Below are 19,463 nucleotides of genomic sequence, written 5' to 3'. Positions count from 1 at the left end.
GAAAAGCAATGATTTGCAGAATATGTAAATCAGAGACAAAAACATCAAAAGCAATTTATTTGCCAGTTTTATAAGGTTTTTGATCTGTAAGGTAAGGTTCCCAAATACGAGCCCTCTTTTTATTATCACTTGTAAATTCATCAAGTTGCTATAAGAAAAACAAATGAATGTGACATTATACACCCAAGTATGTTTTCTATATGTGCCAGGTCAACTTTTGAAATAACTTTATGAAGAATGTAAAAAATAACGATAATACAAAAAGGTGGCATTCCTTTATTTATGAGAAAGGTGATCCAAATATGGCCCCTATGTATCAAAGGCACACGAAACTTCGACAGTTGGTAATCAAATCGCAAAACACATAAGAACTTACAAAAATAAGTTAATACTAGAAAACTAACGAGTATTAAAATTCAAGTTTCAAATGAGGAGTGCAAATAAACGCAGTTTTAAGTGAAATTCGTCCACTGCATTTTTCACGGCTCCACAAAAAGCACTGTACGCACCGAATCCATTTTTGTTGGTTGTACTTCGAATATACTTTGTAGCACGCTGGACATTTCACATCTTCACCGCCGTCATTTTCGTCACTGACATCTACTTCATCAGAATGTGAATCTAAATCTTCATCAGCAACAGAATCTTCATAGGATTCAGAGGAAGAAACTTTTCTTTCCCCCTTCGGTTTACTCAACCTGTCTTCTTTCTCGCACCTGATTCCTCCTTGTCTTGTTTCCTTTGATGTGCCTCCACAATAATATTTTTGTGAGGTGAGCCTGTGGTAAGGGTAGCTGAAACTCGACAAGTGGCACTGCTTGATTGATGACAGCCACAGATCGAACTACCTTAAGTTTTTGTGTGACCATCCTTTTGGCAGGAGGTCTTTGTGACGACGGCCGTTTACTGTCGTGAGAAAATAAAACTCCTACAGCCGTCCTTGTAATTTTATTTACTTTGTTGCAACTAGTTTCGGCGCTTCATACGCCATCTTCAGGCGGAACAGGTTGATACGATCGCTATATATATCACATCAGTGGGCAGCATAACTAGATACGTAGACAACCTGAAATCTTATGTGTCAACACTATAACCACTAACTCCATAATCTTACGTGACATGGTACGATTATCAACTTCTGGAGCAGGGTCTGGTTCCATAAAATGTGAGTCGAAGATATTTTCATCAATGGGGGAAATTCCTGTGGATCTAAACCATTAATAGCCATTGACATATTTGCAGCTCTTATGTAAGCACGCCCAGTCAGAGCAGCTATTTGGTAATGGGTAACAACTCTGTTTTCGTGAGTATCCAACCATTTTCAAATTCTAGGGCATAGTATGATATCAATGGCAACATAAAAGAAACTTCCAATGGTTGCATTTTATCAGTGCAGTGCGGAGGGAGGCAAACTATGGAAACATCATTATCTCGGCCAAGCAGAATAACGTCGATGCTACGAGTGTACGTGATGTGGCGTACTGGATCGTCTTTGGATCGATTGACAATGTTGATGAAGTGCTGGAACCATTTAGTGAACAAGTCCAGCTGTATACATCCAGAAGGATGAGTTGCCTCGATTGTACCTGGAGGAGTTCCGTCTAGTAGTTCAGCTCTGAAGTTCTTGCGTGGGAAGCTCACCAGTACCCTCTGAAGAAGTTTACAGTAATAGCGCATGATTGCGCCATTTGTTGGAGAGTTTATATATGGTGGCCATATTTAGATAAGGAGCGTTATTCGGTTACCTTACCTGAAAGACCAAAACGTAGGTACATATTATGTCTCTATATTTCCAGAACAACCACAGAAAATGCTTTATCAATAAAAGTGAAACTCTCCTGGTAAAAATATTCTTTAACTGCCAAGTGTTCAACAGGCAAAAAAAGAAAAAAAAGTTGATCATAACAGCTGCTGCGTAAGATAGCCACAAAAACAAATATTCGTATATCACTGTGCTCTATGTGTATGGGTAGTAATGATTTACCTGTTCATGTTTCTGTTTTGAGAAGGAAAGAGCCATAAAAATGGAATAAACGTTGGCGACTTTATTATACCACGGTAACATTATCCATAGACAAAATTATAAGTGACAATTCTGATGATGACGATGATACCTTGCTAAGTGGTCTCGGACTGTCAATTTTCATGTTGACGAGGACACTCCTAATTAATTGGTCTCGTGCTGTTTCCCGAAGATATTTAATGATGGGACCAATTGCTTCCCTACTTCCTTCAATCCATCTCGTTCTCGGCCGTTCTATCTCCTTTTGTTCATCGACAGCTTCAAATGTGCATCCTTCCACGAATGGTTTTTATAATGAAAATGGAGAGAGTATAGATCCGTATCTCATTTTTTGTCTAGACCTTTCAAAATCATTTTCAGCCAGCTCTTGCGACTCTTGTTCGTCTGGTCACTAGGTCTACATATGCTGCAAACAGAGGGTACTGAGTCCTAGCACTGATCTCACAAGTATCTATAATGCTTGTCTGAAACTTATTTACTTCCCCTCGACGTGGAAAACCGCGGAACGTATTTCTCCTGAGGAAAACTATCAGCCTATCTCCCTGCTTACAGGCCGTAGCAAAATCCTGGAACTAACAGACCTCATCACCCAACCCGTAAATTCCTCTCAGACAGAACATCTTGATGGCGAAGCTGTTTGGTTTCAGCGTAGAGAATTCTACAGTCCAGCAATCCTGCTCTTGGGTGAAATTATCTGATTGACGAGGGCAAAGAAAGAAACAGCAGCAGGGGTGTTGCTGGGTACAGAAAAAATATTTGACCGTAGGTTGGTTTTACTTACAAACTAGATCAACCTGGGGGCCCAGAGCACGTGATCTGCAGAGTATACTTCGTTCTCACGAGGTGTCACTTCCTCGCTGGTGTCATAATAACGAGACTCAAGAATGGAAACGTTCGTCTTACAATTTTGTGTAAACGACTGACGATCGAAAGTAGTAAGGCATCGCACACCAAAAAAAAGTTTTGTATCATCTTGGTTCCGTGAGTTCCGAAACCTGTACAGAAAATTGGAATATAGATCAACATAAACATCATTTCCGCCCTTTTTATTGCTCACGTAGACCACACAATGCATGTTGTATCACCATATAGCGAGACCTTCAAAGGTGGTGGTCGAGATTGCTGTACACACTGGTACCTCTAATGCCCAGTAGCACGTCCTCTTGCATTAATGCTTGCCTGTGTCCGTCGTGGCATACTATCCATAAGTTCGTCAAGGCACAGTTGGTCCAGATTGTCCCACTCCTAAGAGACGATTTGGCGTAGATCCCTCAGAGAGGTTGGTGGGTCAAGTCGTGTATAAATAGCCCTTTTCAATCTATCCCAGGCATGTTCGATAGGGTTCATGTCTGGAGAACTTGCTGGACACTAGTCAAGCGATGTCGTTATCCTGAAGGAAGTTATTCACACAAGATGTGCACGATGGCGCGAATCGTTGTCCATGAAGAAGAATGCCTGTCAAATATGCTGCCGATATGATTGCGCTATCGGTCGAAGGATGGCATTCACGTATCGTACAGCCGTTACGACGCCTTCCATGACCACCAGCGGCGTACGTCGGCCCCACATAATGCCACACCAAAACAGCGGGGAACCTCCACCTTGCTGAACTCGCTGGACAGTGTGTCTAAGCTGTTCAGCCTGACCGAGTTGTCTCCAAACACGTCTCCGACGTTTGTCTGGTTGAAGGCATATGCGACGCTCATCGGTGAAGAGAACGTGATGCCAATCCTGAGTGGTCCATTCGGCGTGTTGTTGGGCCCATCTGCACTGCGCTGCATGGAGTCGTGGTTGCAGAGATGGACCTCGCCATGGACGTCGGAAGTGAAGTTGCGCATCATGCAGCCTATTGCGCACAGTTTGAGTCGTAACACGACGTCCTGTGGCTACACGAAGAGCATTATTCAATGTGGTGGCGTTGCTGTCAGGGTTCCTCCGAGCCATAATCCGTAGGTAGCGGTCATCCACTGCAGTATCAGCCCTTGGCTGGCCTGAGCGTGGCATGTCATCGACAGTTCCTGTCCCTCTGTATCTCCTCCATGTCCGAACAACATCGCTTTGGTTCACTCCGAGACGTCTGCACACTTCCCTTGTTGAGGGCCCTTCCTGGCACAAAGTAACAATGCGGACGCGTTCAAGTCGTGGTACTGACGGTCTAGGCATGGTTGAACTACAGACAACACGGGCCGTGTACCTCCTTCCTGGTGGAAAGACTGGAACTGATCGGTTGTCTTACCCTCTCCAGGTAATAGGCGCTGCTCATGCATGGTTGTTTCCATCTTTGGTAGGGTTTAGTGACGTCTCTGAACAGTCAAAGGGACTGTGTCTGTGACACAATGTCCACAGTCAACGACTATCTTCAGGAGTTCTCGGAAGCAGAGTGATGCAAAACTTTTTTTGATGTGTGTATATGGATGATGTCATTCCAACTTAAGTCGTCCTGCTGTAGTCAGGAAACAAGTGATTCTGACCACGCAGCTAAGAATGGATCTAGAAAGAGCCTCTTTATCACCGTGCAAGGACTCTGCTGAGGAGCTGTCGCCGTGTCAGCTAATGCGACTGCAACTGATGGCGGTGCGGGCTTCAGCGGGGCCAGATGTTAATTCGCCCAGCTCGGCCTCGGCATCTCCCTCGCATTACCGCTATCTGCCGTCGATCTTAGCCGTAAAGCGACCTGCCGTGCCATAAAACAACCCGCCTAACGATTATCCGCTGCCTAACTGCGCTTCGTGAGAATCGAAAGCCTAATGTACGTTTTACACATTCATTACAGCCACAAAGCTGTTTGTTGGTGGCTGTTAACATCACAATATGCACGGTGAAGGTGCAGAGAACGAAAGAAAGTAGGAAAGAGAAATATTTTGTTTGTCACAATCAGTCTCGCTCGAAAAGTAATGCCTCCTGTTTTACTGTCTACGAACACGAAATTGCAACTCGAGTGTCATCAAGTAGCTCAAGAGTCTAAACTTTTCCAGCACGAGCTTTCATAGCGATTGCTATCAGAATAAAGAAAGATCGATAAAATGGACTGTGGCACTTAAGCGAATATGACGTCCCATATCGACTTCCCATTCGACCCAAATTCTCTGTCATGTGCAAGTGGCGCCCCCATCCGCTAGTTCCACTGCCCATAGCATTCGTTACGTCCCAAAGGCGTTCAGAAGACACTGTGCATCTCCACTGAAAGTACCTAGAGCCGTCCTCGCTCATACATATACGAGGGTTATTCGGAAATTAAGGAACGATCGGTCGCGAAATGGAAACCATAGTGAAAATCCGATGACGTTTTGCTCAGGTGTGTTGGGCAGTGTCTCTAGTATGCCCGTCGATCGCATTACGTCGTTCTTTTTAGTTCTGAGCACACAGGGAGCGCATAAAGATACCTAGAACAATAGTGTCTCCCGCGAAGTACGAGGGCCTGAAGCTATGCAGCCAGCATTACATAACTGTCACGCGGTTTCTTCTTCAAGACAATTCTCAGTCGCATTCTGCAGGGGCAATGAAGATGCTCCTGCATCGTTTTCAATTGGAAATGTTTGATTACCCACAACACAGCCCGTAATTGTCTCCCTCTGAGTTTAATCTCTGCTCACATGAACCGCTGGCTATGAAGACAACATTTTGGCAGAGACAACGAGCTGTAGGCCAGCGTACAGAATTAGCGGAAAGCACTGGCGGGTGCCTTCTATAACGGAGGTATCGGAAAGTTGGTACAACTCTACGACAAACGTCTAAGTCGGATCGGAGACTATGGAGATAAGTAGCTGGAAGTTGTAGCTAACTATAGCAAATAAAACAGGTTTGATTTTCACTGTGGTTTTCACTTCGCGACCTATCGTTCCTTACTTTCCGGATAGCCCTCGTATATTGGTATGTGGTGTCTGTTCTGACAGACATGTCCGATAGAGCAGACACCACATATTAATATTAATACGGCAGAGAATGTTCCAGGGAGTCTATTACTTGTTCTCGGATGACAGGAGCAGCTGTGAAGCGGTTACAGTGTGCTTGGTGCAGAACACAACACGGGGTGGCTCCCTTGTAATGGATACGCCTGCCCTGACGTTCCCACGCAGCCCACCATCACGCCACTGTCACATCTGTTCCTCCATGCATCCGTATAGTTCACGGCATCACCGCATCGTTCACAGTGGTCATTCAGCACCTGACGCTGATCACGCCCTTTAAATACCCTATCAGGCATGGTAACGACACTAAAGACGAGCAGCACTAATCCATTCTCGTGGCTGGAGGTGTAATGATTCATATACCAGTCAATGGTGTGTATCTACATGTAGATCACCATCATACTCTGCAAGCCACCTAATGGTGTATGGCGGAGGGTACTCCTGGTACCACTAACTGATCTCCCCCTGCTCTGTTCATTCGCGAATGACGCCTGGGGACAAGGATTGTCGGTAAACCTTTTTACTAGCTCTAATTTCCCGAATATTCTTTTCATGGTCATTACACGAGATGTACATGGGAGGAGTAATATGTTGTCCCACTCTTCCTGGAAAATTCTCTCTCGAAATTTCAGCACCAAACCTCTCTAGTGCACAACGCTCCTCTTATAACGACTGCCATTGGAGTTTGCTGAACATCTCTGTAACGCTCTCGCGCTGACTAAACTATCCCGTCACGAAACGTCCCACTCTTAATTGGGTCTTGTCTACTTCTTCTATTAGTGCAACCTGATAAACATTTCACATTGATGAACAATACTCTAGAATAGGACGAACAAGCGCCTTATAAGCCACTTCCATCGTCGATGAGTAACATTTCCTTAGGATTCTCCCCACGAGTCTGTCTGAGATCTGCTTTTCTTACTACGAGTGCTATTCGGAAATGAAGGTCCGATGGGGTGCGAAATAGAAACCATAGTGATAATCCGATGAAGCTTTGCACAGATGCAGTGCCTCTAGTATGCCCGTCGATCGCGTCATGTTCTGAGACCACATTGAGCACGTAAAGATGCTTAGAACAATAGTGTCTCCCGCCAAGTACGAGGGCCTGGAGTGAGATTTCGCCTGATTTCATGCAGCCCACAAAACATTGCTGTCATGCGTTTCCTCCTGCATAACAATTCTCGGCCGCACTCTGAAGCGGCAATGAAGATGCTTCTGCAGCATTTTCGATGGGAAGTGGTTGATCACCTACAATAGGGCTCCTAATTGACCCTCCCTGAGTTTCACCTCTGCTCACATGAACCGCTGGCTATGAAGACAATGTTCTGGCACAGCTGTAGACCAGCGTAGAGAATTGGCAGGAAGCACAGGAGGTTGACTTCTATGACGAGGGTATTGGAAAATTACTACAACGCTACGAAAAATGTCTAAATCGGAGCGGCGACTATGTAGAGAAGTAGTTGGAAGGTGTAGCTACCTGTTGCAAACAAAACATTTTTGATTTCACAGTGGTTTCAACTTTGCGACCGATCCGACCTTACTTTCCGAATAGGCCTCGTATTTGTTGTATATGGTCATTTCACTTAAGATCGCTCTGGATATTTACTAGTAGTTTTTTACCCTAGATACTGTTTCCAGCGAATTGTCAACAGTAGTGTAGTTGTATACTAGTGGATTTCACTTTTATGTGTCCATAATACGTTACATTTATTTAGGTTCAGTGTCAACTGCCAGAGCTTGCACCATCATCGGTGCTCTACAGATCATTCTGCAAATAGGTATTGTCTTGTGGCGTTGCTAGCTTCTTATAGACAACTACGCCACCTGCGAAAAGAGTTACAGACCATCCGAATCTTTCACTACATTATCTATATACATTGTAAACAATAACGGTCCTACACAACCTTCCTTGGGGTACTTCGCTAATTAACTTTACATCTGTCGATTTTGTTCCGTTAAGAGTACACTGTAGTTCCTTCTCTAGATTGTCGCACAGATGACAAAATGGTAGATATCGAAATAGACGACAGAGGGATAGAGAAACAATTAAAATCGCTCAAAAGAGGAAAGGCCGCTGGACCTGATGGGATACCAGTTCGATTTTACACAGAGTACGCGAAGTAACTTGCCCCCCTTCTTGCAGCGGTGTCCCGTAGGTCTCTAGAAGAGCGTAGCGTTCCAAAGGATTGGAAAAGGGCACAGGTCATCCCCGTTTTCAAGAAGGGACGTCGAACAGAAGTGCAGAACTATAGACCTATATCTCTAACGTCGATCAGTTGTAGAATTTTGGAACACGTATTATGTTCGAGTATAATGACTTTTTTGGAGACTAGAAATCTACTCTGTAGGAATCAGCATGGGTTTCGAAAAAGACGGTCGTGCGAAACCCAGCTCGCGCTATTCGTCCACGAGATTAGAGGGCCATTGACACGGGTTCACAGGTAGATGCTGTGTTTCTTGACTTCCGCAAGGCGTTCGATACAGTTCCCCACAGTCGTTTAATGAACAAAGTAAGAGCATATGGACTATCAGACCAATTGTGTGATTGGATTGAAGAGTTCCTAGATAACAGAACGCAGCATGTCAGTCTCAATGGAGAGAAGTCTTCCGAAGTAAGAGTGATTTTAGGTGTGCCGCAGGGTAGTGTCATAGGACCGTTGCTATTCACAATATACATAAATGACCTTGTGGATGACATCGGAAGTTCATTGAGGCTTTTTGCAGATGATGCTGTGGTGTATCGAGAGGTTGTAACAATGGAAAATTGTACTGAAATGCAGGAGGATCTGCAGCAAATTGACGCATGGTGCAGGGAATGGCAATTGAATCTCAATGTAGACAAGTGTAATGTGCTGCGAATACATAGAAAGATAGATCCCTTATCATTTAGCTACAAAATAGCAGGTCAGCAACTGGAAGCAGTTAATTCCATAAATTATCTGGGAGTACGCATTAGGAGTGATTTAAAATGGAATGATCATATACAGTTGATCGTCGGTAAAGCAGATGCCAGACAGAGATTCATTGGAAGAATCCTAAGGAAATGCAATCCGAAAACAAAGGAAGTAGGTTACAGTACGCTTGTTCGCCCACTGCTTGAATACTGCTCAGCAGTGTGGGATCCGTAGCAGATAGGGTTGATAGAAGAGATAGAGAAGATCCAACGGAGAGCAGCGCGCCTCGTTACAGGATCATTTAGTAATCGCGAAAGCGTTACGGAGATGATGGATAAACTCCAGTGGAAGACTCTGCGGGAGAGACGTTCAGTAGCTCGGTACGGGCTTTTGTTGAAGTTTCGAGAACATACCTTCACCGAAGAGTCAAGCAGTATATTGCTCCCTCCTACGTATATCTCGCGAAGAGACCATGAGGATAAAATCAGAGAGATTAGAACCCACACAGAAGCATACCGACAATCCTTCTTTCCACGAACGATACGAGACTGGAATAGAAGGGAGAACCGATAGAGGTACTCAGGGTACCCTCCGCCACACACCGTCAGGTGGCTTGCGGAGTATGGATGTAGATGTAGATGTAGAAGACTGACTCGAAATCTATCTGCCAGGAAATCTTGAATCCAGTACAAATCTGGTCCGATACTCCATAAGCTCGTAACAGCAGTGCTGGATGGTGTCGAACGCCTTCTTGAAGTCAAGGAACATGGCATCAGCCTACGGCTCTATGGATCTCATGGAGAAACAGAGAGAGCTGACTTTGGCAGAGTCTCTGTTTGCGGAATTCTATGCTGATTTTTATGTATACGAAATCGCACTGACATCCAAGCATGTCCCATCTACACCTACATCAACATTTATACTCCGCAAGCCACCCAACGGTCTGTGGAGGAGGGCACTTTACGTGCCACTGTCATTACCTCCCTTTCCTGTTCCAGTCGCGTATGGTTCGCCTGAAGAACGACTGCCGGAAAGCCTCCGTGCGCGCTCGAATCTCTCTAATTTTACATTCGTGATCTCCTCGGGAGGTATTAGTAGGGGAAGCAATATATTCGATACCTCATCCAGAAACACACCCTCTCGAAACCTGGACAGCAAGCTACACCGCGATGCAGAGCGCCTCTCTTGCAGAGTCTGCCACTTGAGTTTGCTAAACATCTCCGTAACGCTATCACGCTTACCAAATAACCCTGTGACAAAACGCGCCTCTCTTCTTTGGATCTTCTCTATCTCCTCTGTCAACCCGACCCGGTATGGATCCCACACTGATGAGCAATACTCAGGTATAGGTAGAACGAGTGTTTTGTAAGCCACCTCCTTTGTTGATGGACTACATTTTCTAAGGACTCTCCCAATGAATCTCAACCTGGCACCCGCCTTACCAACAATTAATTTTATATGATCATTCCACTTCTAATCGTTCCGCACGCATACTCCCAGATATTTTATAGAAGTAACTGCTACCAGTGTTTGTTCCGCTAAAATATAATCATGCAATAAAGGATCCATCTTTCTATGTATTCGTAATACATTACATTTGTCTGTGTTAAGGGTCAGTTGCCACTCCCTGCACCAAGTGCCTATCCGCTGCAGATATTCCTGCATTTCGCTGCAATTTTCTAATGCTGCAACTTCTCTGTATACTACATCATCATCCGCGAAAAACCGCATGGGACTTCCGGCACAATCTACTAGTTCATTTATATATGTTGTGAAAAGCAATGGTCCGATAACACTCCCCTGTGGCACGCCAGAGGTTACTTTAATGTCTGTAGACGTCTCTCCATTCAGAACAACATACTGTGCTCTACTTGCCAAAAACTCTTCAATCCAGCGACACAGCTGGTCTGATATTCCGTAGGTTCTTACTTTGTTTATCAGGCGACAGTGCGGAACTGTATCGAACGCCTCCCGGAAGTCAAGGAAAATGGCATCTACCTGGGAGCATGTATCTAATATTTTCTGGGCCTCATGAACAAATAAAGCGAGTTGGGTCTCATACGATCGCTGTTTCCGGAATCCATGTTGATTCCTACAGAGTAGATTCTGGGTTTCCAGAAATGGCATGATACGCGAGCAAAAAACAGGTTCTAAAATTCTACGACAGATCGATGTCAGGGATATAGGTCTATGGTTTTGCGCATCTGCTCGACGACCCTTCTTGAAGACTGGGATTATCTACATCTACATCTACATCTACATACGTACTCCGCAATCCACCATACGCTGCGTGGCGGAGGGTACCTCGTACCACAACTAGCATCCTCTATCCCTGTTCAACTCCCAAACAGAACGAGGGAAAAATGACTGCCTATGTGCCTCTGTACGAGCCCTAATCTCTCTTATCTTTGTGGTCTTTCCGCGAAATGTAAGTTGGCGGCAATAAAACTGTACTGCAGTCAGCCTCAAATGCTGGTTGTCTAAATTTCCTCAGTAGCAATTCACGAAAAGGACGCCTCCCTTCCTCTAGAGACTCCCACCCGAGTTCCTGAAGCATTTCCGTAACACTCGCGTGATGATGAAACCTACCAGTAACAAATCTAGCAGCCCGCTTCTGAATTGCTTCTATGTCCTCCCTCAATCCGACCTGATAGGCATCCCAAACGCTCGAACAGTACTCAAGAATAGGTCGTATTAGTGTTTTATAAGCGGCCTCCTTTACAGATGAACCACATCTTCCCAAAATTCTACCAATGAACCGAAGACAACTATCCACCTTCCCCACAACTGCCATTACATGCTTGTCCCACTTCATATCGCCCTGCAATGTTACGCCCAAATATTTAATCGACGTGACTGTGTCAAGCGCTACACTACTAATGGAGTATTCAAACATTACGGGATTCTTTTTCCTATTCATCTGCATTAATTTACATTTATCTATATTTAGAGTTAGCTGCCATTCTTTACACCAATCACAAATCCTGTCCAAGTCATCTTGTATGCTCCTACAGTCACTCAACGACGACACCTTCACGTACACCACAGCATCATCAGCAAAGAGCCTCACATTGCTATCCACCCTATCCAAAAGATCATTTATTTACATAGAAAACAAAAGCGGATCTACCACACTTCCCTGGGGCACTCCAGATGATACCCTCACCTCCGACGAACACTCTCCATAGAGGACAACGTACTTGATTCTATTACTTAAGAACTCTTCGAGCCACTCACATATTTGGGAACCAATCCCATATGCTCGTACCTTAGTTAGGAGTCTGCAGTGGGGCACCGAGTCAAACGCTTTCCGGAAGTCAAGGAATATGGCATCCGTCTGATACCCTTCATAGATGGTTCGCAAGATATCATGTGAAAAACGGGCGAGTTGCGTTTTGCAGGAGCGATGCTTTCTAAAGCCGTGCTGATGCATAGACAGCAACTTCTCTGTCTCAACTTGTCTGTGCTATTTTCCAATAATTTGGAACCTTCCGTTCCTCTAGAGACTTGCGGTACACGGCTGTTAGAGAGGGGTCCCATGTGTCGGGGAACTTCATCTTTTCCGTCAGGCGAAGTAGTTCCAGTACCCAGGTCCGGAGCAAGGCTTTTTGACGACTTCCTTGATTGTCTGATGGACAGTGCTGGAAACGGAAATCCCCTCCCCAATATTCCCCATTGGGAACCCCACAGCGCCACTGCCAGAACGCTGGTATTTGGCTGGGAAGAGCCGAGATCTGTCGTACACGAAAAGTGGTAGAAGTACAGAGGGGGTACTCACTGTGCTGCGCCGGCTGGCTACATGGTGGGCGGTCGCGACTGCGGCGGAGACTCGGGCGACGGCGGCACGGTGAAGGGCAGCGGCGGCCCCATGTGCAGCGGCGGCGGGAAGACGGCGGGCGGCGTGTGCGGCGGGTACATGGCCGTGTGCGGCAGGTACGGGCCCGCCGACAGGTAGTACGACGACGGGTGGTGCAGGTACATGCGCGCCGCCTCGCGGATCGCCATCGAGCGCAGCTCCTCCTGCGCTGTGGGCACGCGGCAGTCAGGGCACGCTACTCGCGAGTGGCAGAGGCGAGCGTACTTACCGTGGCTCCGGTCCTCCCGCTGTCTGGCCGGAACGTGGCTTTTGTGTGGCGTACCAGAAAAGATGTCAGTTGCTCCTTCGTCTGTGCATGTTTTAAGGGGAGCTCTGTACCAAAGTAGCTGTGCAACCACACCTGTCACAGGTGGTAAAATCTTACGAATCATCAGGGTGCGACGTACTCCTCTTCGGACTTCTACAGTACTCTACGTTGCGATCCCTCTGCTGATGTCTTCTTTGGGACTCGACTGATGTCCCTCGAAGGCTGAAAACTGTCGAAAGACTGTCCTGCGTTTACTTGCGAAAGGCTATTTCACAGTGATTTTACCGAGAATGGAGTACTGGATAAAAATATTGAGTCTGTAATTGGTGGGTCGTCACTGGGTAAATATTGGTAGCAGATACAGAAAGATAAGGGGAAACCAAAATATTATTGATTTCGTATCACCTAGGTGGTTGTCTATCTTCCTCACTCGCCGCGACTAGCTGTTGACTTAGTGGTAGCTGATACAACTGAGATCACTGGAAGTAAATTTGCTCGAGATATACACGTCTCCATCGAACTATGCCTGCAGTCGAGTTATATAAAAACCTAAAAAAAAATATCAGTACACAGTTACGTAATGTGGAATTTATCACAAGAAGCTAAGAAAGTGGGACAGGCCTTTGTACACTGAAGAGCCAAAGAAACTGGTACACCTGCCCAATATCGTGTAACGCCCCCGCGAGCACTCAGAAGTGCCGCAACACGACGTGGCATGGACTCGACTAATACCTGAAGTAGAGCTGGAAGGAACTGACATTATCAATCCTGCAGCGCTATCCATAAATCTGTAAGAGTAAAATGTTCAAATGGCTCTGAGCACTATGGGACTTAACTTCTAAGGTCATCAGTCCCCTAGAACTTAGAACTACTTAAACCTAACTAACCTAAGGACATCACACACATCCATGCCCGAGGCAGGATTCGAACCTGCGACCGTAGCGGCCGCGCGGTTCCAGACTGTAGCGCCTTCAACCGCTTGGCCACCACGGCTGGCTCTGTAAGAGTACGAGGGGATGGAGATCTCTTCTGAACGGAACGCTGCTGGCAATATTGTTCATGCTTAGGGAGTTTCATGGCCAGCGGAAGTGTTTAAATTCAGAAGAGAGCTTCTGCAGCTACTCTGCAGCAATTCTGGACGTGTGGGGTGTCGCATTCTCCTGCAGGAATTGCGCTAGTCCGTGAGAATGCTTGGACATGAATGGATGCAATTGATCACATGGGATGCTTACGTATGTGTGACCTGTCAGAGTCGTATCTAGACGTGTCAGAGATCCCATATCACTCCAACTGCACACGCCCCACACCACTACAGAGCCTTCACCAGCTTGAACAGTACCCCGCTCAAAAACAGGGTTCTTGGATTCATACGCATACACGTCCGTCCACATGATACAATTCGAAACGAGGCGCGTCCGATCAGGCAATACGTTTCCAGTCATCGACAGTCCAATGTAGTTCTTGACGGGTCCAGGCTAGGCGGAAAGCTTTATGTCGCGCAGTCATCAAAAGCACACGACTGATCCTTCGGCTCCGAAAGCCCATATAGATGATGTTTGGTTTAATGGTTCGCACGCTGACACTGGTTGATAGACCAGCACTGAAATCTGCAGCAATTTGCGGAAGGGTTGCACTTCTGTCACGTTGAACGATTCTCTTCAATTGTAGTTGGTTCCGTTCTTGCAGGATATTTTTCCTGCCGCAGCGATGTTGGAGATGTGACGATTTACCGGATTCCTGATATCAGCAGTACACTCGTGAAATGGTCGTACGGGAAAATTCCCACTTTGTCGCTAGCTCGGAGATGCTGTGTCCCATCGTTCGTGCGCCGACTATAGCACCACATTCAAACTCACTTACATCTTGATAACCTGCCATTGTAGCAGCAGTAACCGATCTAACAACTGCGCTAGACATTTGTTGTCTTACATAGGCGTTGGCGACCGCAGCGCCATATTGTGCCTGTTTACATTTCTCTGTGATTAAATACGCACGCCTATACCACTTTCTTCGGCGTTTCTGCGTAAATGGCGGCGGCGAGCATTGGAGAGAACTAATACCAGTAGACTGCATCGGCCAAGAGACCTTCGAACGTGGGATAGTCACGTGTGTCACTGGATAGTCACGTGAGTCACGTGGGATAGCCACTGGATGTCATGTGAGTAACATCAGAGACATTTCAATGAATCCAAAGCTATCAAAGTCGACAGTTTGACTGTGGAGTGGATACGTGAAGCATCAAGCATAGGTAAACGAGAAGCACGCAGACCTTATGTACTGGCGTACAGATACCGTGCAGCACTGCGCAGGCTGGTTGCAAAACATTGTATGAAATCAGTGCAAAGAATTACTCGTGAGCTCTAAAGTGCTATCAACAATCTAGGTAACACAGTCACTGTGCACAGGAATTTAAAAATAAGGTACAGTGCTTGAGCAGCTCCTTATAAGTCACACATATCTGTAGTAAGTGCGAAACGACGCTTGAAGTACTGTTAAGAGTGACGCCACCCAGTGGATGACTGTAATGAGTGATTTGGAGCTATGAATCACGCTATACCCTGTGGCAATCCGATGGAAGGGACGCCACCCAGTGGATGACTGAAATGAGTGATTTGGAGCTATGAATCACGCTATATCCTGTGGCAATCCGATGGAAGGGTTTGGGTTAGCGAGTTCCTGCAGATCGTTACCTGCCATGATGTGTAGCGCCAACAGTGACCTACGAATGACATGGCGTTACGGTATGGAGGTTAGGGTGTGGTCCCCGTATGGCACTTAAGAGAACGCTAAGTACGGAAGGATATGGACCCATGTTAGAGCATTGTGCAATGCTTAGAATAGAGGAGCAATTCTGAGTCGGTGATGGTTTGTATCAGCATGACAACACACTCGGTCTTAAACGAAATTCTGTCTGGCAGCGGTCTGTGGACTGGCCTTCCCAGAGTCTCGACCGGTACCGAGTGGAAGATCTTTAGGATGAGTTAGAAGGTCGACTTCGCTGCAGACCCCAGAGTCCAACATCACTACCTTTCCTGGTTTCTGCTCCTGCGGAAGAATCGGTTGTAGTTCGTTTACAGATATTCAGACAGCTCGTTGAAAGTGTCTCCAGCAGAGTTCGAACCACCGTAAAGGCGAACCCTGGACACACTCCATATTTATGTCCAGTAATAGGTTTCCGAGCCAACGGCCTTGCCGCATTAGTAACACCGGTTCCCGTCAGATCACCGAAGTTAGCACTGTCGTGCTGGGCTAGCACTTGGATGGGTGACCATCCGGTCTGCCGAGCGCTGTCGGCAAGTGGGGTGCACTCAGCCTTTGTGAGGCAAACTGAGGAGCTGCTTGACTGAGAACTACTTCCCAGTCAAGTAGCTCCTCAGTTTGCCTCACAAGGGCTGAGTGCCCTGACGACGGCCGGGAGAGCGGTGTATCCGCAACCAGTGACGCCCCTGAGCTGAGAGGATGACACGGCCGTGGGTCGGTACCGTTGGGTCTTTCAAGGCCTATTCGGACGGAGAATAGGTTTCCGGATTCTTTTGAGCAGATGGGGTACAAACAAGAATTTCATGAACGATGTGAGTGGGTTGTTACGGGCTCTTTTGTAGCGTGTAACAGCTGACATTTTTAAGGAATATTTCCAACGAAAGGTTTTAAGTATTGCGGAACTAAAACCCTGTTTCTAGCTCCGCTATATGGATGACACGTTTGTTGTATGGCCACACACTAGGGAAAAACTACACATTAGGGAAAAACTACATACGTTTTACTGTTTTCTGTGTGTTCATCCGAAAATCAGCTTCAGCATGGAAATGAAGAGTGAAGCCGGCCTTGTGTTCTCGGTACTGTTGATCTGCAGCAGAGCTGGCAATAACCTACGGCGCAGAGTTCATAGGAAGCCTACCAACACAAATAGATATTCATACGACGCCTCGCACCACTGCCAAGCCGAGAAATACGACAGTCTTATTTCCCTTGTCTTCGCAGCATCAATGATAATAAGAGTTTGACATCAGAACTAGATTTCTTTAGGGAAACTCTTATAGCCAACGGCTATACTGAGCTTTCCATAAACAAGGCTTTCAAACGAGGCAGTAATAACAATAATGTAAACAAGAGTAACCAAGGACCTCCCGCAGATTATGTAAGGTTATTGTTTGTCACTATAGTAACCAATTGCATAGGAAGCAACCTTCGGAAAAATGATATACATATTACTTGTTTTAGTCAACAAAAGGTAAAAGACTTCTTCCAGCCCGCGAGGGACGTGCGAAGTCACCCCCACGCTGTGGAGGTACATGAAGTGACGTGAGGTTGTGCAATGTATAGGCGAGACTCGAGCGTCAACAGAATTACACGTTACCTAACACGAATTCCGCACATGTTAAGGACAAAACGTAAAACCAGTGCTAGCAGAGCGGAAAGGAACTCCTTAAACCAGTTGAAATATCGAAGAAGAAGTACAATTTCAATACAGTTGACATCTACAGGCTTCCGTCCTCGTGGCCTCTTGCTATCACAAAAATAAATAACCAGCCACGGAGAGCGGGGAAATATCAGGAAGCAACCTAGGTGGTACAGGAACAATAATATTTTGGTTTCCCCGTCTTTTTCATATCTGCTTTCACTATTTAGCCAATGATGACGGCCAGTCAGCAGCACCCTAACGGTTTTTTGCCCTGTAAAACCACTTCACCGGAAAAAGCGCTGGAAAACAGCATTTTTAATTGGACGTGTTACTGCCTTTCGACCGTGTTCAGTCATCCATTGACTCCAGCGGAGGGGTTGAAATGTAGAACATTGAATAAATCTGAAGAGGATTATGACGCGGGTTAGTGAGGCAGAAGATTTTATCGTCAATGACAAGAGTCATGAGAGCCTGGGTTGTTGGGCTGCCGTAACGTTTGCAAAAGTTCATGAACACTAGTACTTACACTGTCTTTGTTTATCTTCAACTTTTCTACGCCTATCATCTGCAAGCATCCGTCGCACTCGTGTCACTGTAAAATAGAGCGCAAAATGGAGGAACGAGTTAACATGAAATTTTGCTTCCAGATAGAGGAAACGACGACGTAGACTCCTGGCATGTTAGTGCAAGAGTACGGTGTTGAAGCAGCGAGTAAAAACGTGAGTGTGTTTGTGAAGCTTAAACGCTTTAGTGACGGAAAGGAAGGTGGCGGGGATCAGCCGTGTTCGTGTCAACATGCCCAATCCCAGATGCTTGTGGATAATCGGCGGCTGACTTTGAGAATTAGAGTCGAAGAATTGAGGACCAGTAAGGACAGTGTCCACGAACATAGGCAGACGTTGCACTTATCCAACAACGCGTGACCACGGTGCTTCGAATGATTCCACAAGAAGCGTTTGCTGACAATTACCAGCAGCCTTACAACCGATGACAGAATTGTGTTAATGGCGATAACTTTGAAAGCCGATAAAGGTATTTTGTTTGTAGCTCTCGTTTCCCGTAGCGTGCTACGTTCACGCTGTCGTTATCTTTTGAAACACGTCGTGGAACAATGATTTTCGGTTTACATGTAAAAATGGTGATCAGTTCAATGTATTAGGTTAAAATCGAGTGGTTTAAATATTTCATCAGTTTAGTGATTGATAGCTGCTTCTCAATATATCTCACCACACAGTCACGGCACCCTAAACATGTGCCCTGTTCGCAAAATATTTTAAAATAAAAAATTTCTTTCAGTCGCTATTTTCTGTAGATTACCGACATATTTAATAATCAGTCCAACAAAATCTAGCAGAATTCCTGAAAACATAGGAAAGAACGTTGACGACTTACTAGAGGTTATTTCAGTCCACTGAAGGATTTAGGTCTTTTGTTGTAACACTGCCACACCACGAAACGAGGAATTACATAGTGTTTCCTTCTAAAAAAGTCCTCAGGTGCTATTTATCTGGGGATAGTGAGGATATTTTCAGTAATGGGCAACGACTGATTTTGTGGTGTGTTGCGTCGTCCAGACTCAACTAGAAACACCGTTTTGGTTTTATTTTCCCAAAATTATGTCTAAATAATAATCTGAAGTGATAACTCGACACAGTAGTGTGAAGTTAGTCTGGCATGATATTCAGTTACGGTGAATTTATTGACAGTGCTAGTAAAATACGAAGAAAACTCAGTCCTTACAACAGCGACTTAGTACTTGTGCTATTTCATGCCACTCTCTCTTCATGTTCCCACCAGACTGCATCTTTTCACTGACTGTGATGTAATGAAATATCATAGTTGAAAAGGGACCATCAGTGTATCTACGAATAACAAAATGAGTTACAGCACAATTATTACGTAACAGAAAAATAAGCCATTAATTTAATAGCAATGAGACATATTATTGACTACTAACGAGAAGAACCCGGCAAGTGCCATCATACGATTTCCCAGAAAATTTGATGAGTGAAACAAGTGAGCACGTGTCCCGGCCTTTGCGCAGATACTCGACCGTTTCTGGGAAAACGACAGTCAAAGTTTTCGAGGTACTTTATCTGCCTTTTAGTGCAA

General features: G+C 45.6%; 1 long non-coding RNA gene across 1 annotated transcript in view; it reads right to left on the bottom strand.

Moving 5' to 3' along the window:
- Window positions 1–19,463, bottom strand: part of LOC126192321 (uncharacterized) — a 400,828-nt gene that overhangs the window by 206,146 nt on the left and 175,219 nt on the right. The window contains exon 2 of the long non-coding RNA XR_007538477.1: window positions 12,604–12,850. This is a non-coding gene — a long non-coding RNA (uncharacterized LOC126192321). The remainder of the gene's footprint in view (window positions 1–12,603; window positions 12,851–19,463) is intronic.

Source organism: Schistocerca nitens, chromosome 1 (assembly GCF_023898315.1).
Source record: "Schistocerca nitens isolate TAMUIC-IGC-003100 chromosome 1, iqSchNite1.1, whole genome shotgun sequence".
Taxonomy (NCBI): domain Eukaryota; kingdom Metazoa; phylum Arthropoda; class Insecta; order Orthoptera; family Acrididae; genus Schistocerca; species Schistocerca nitens.
This window is presented reverse-complemented; position numbering and strand designations above follow the sequence as displayed.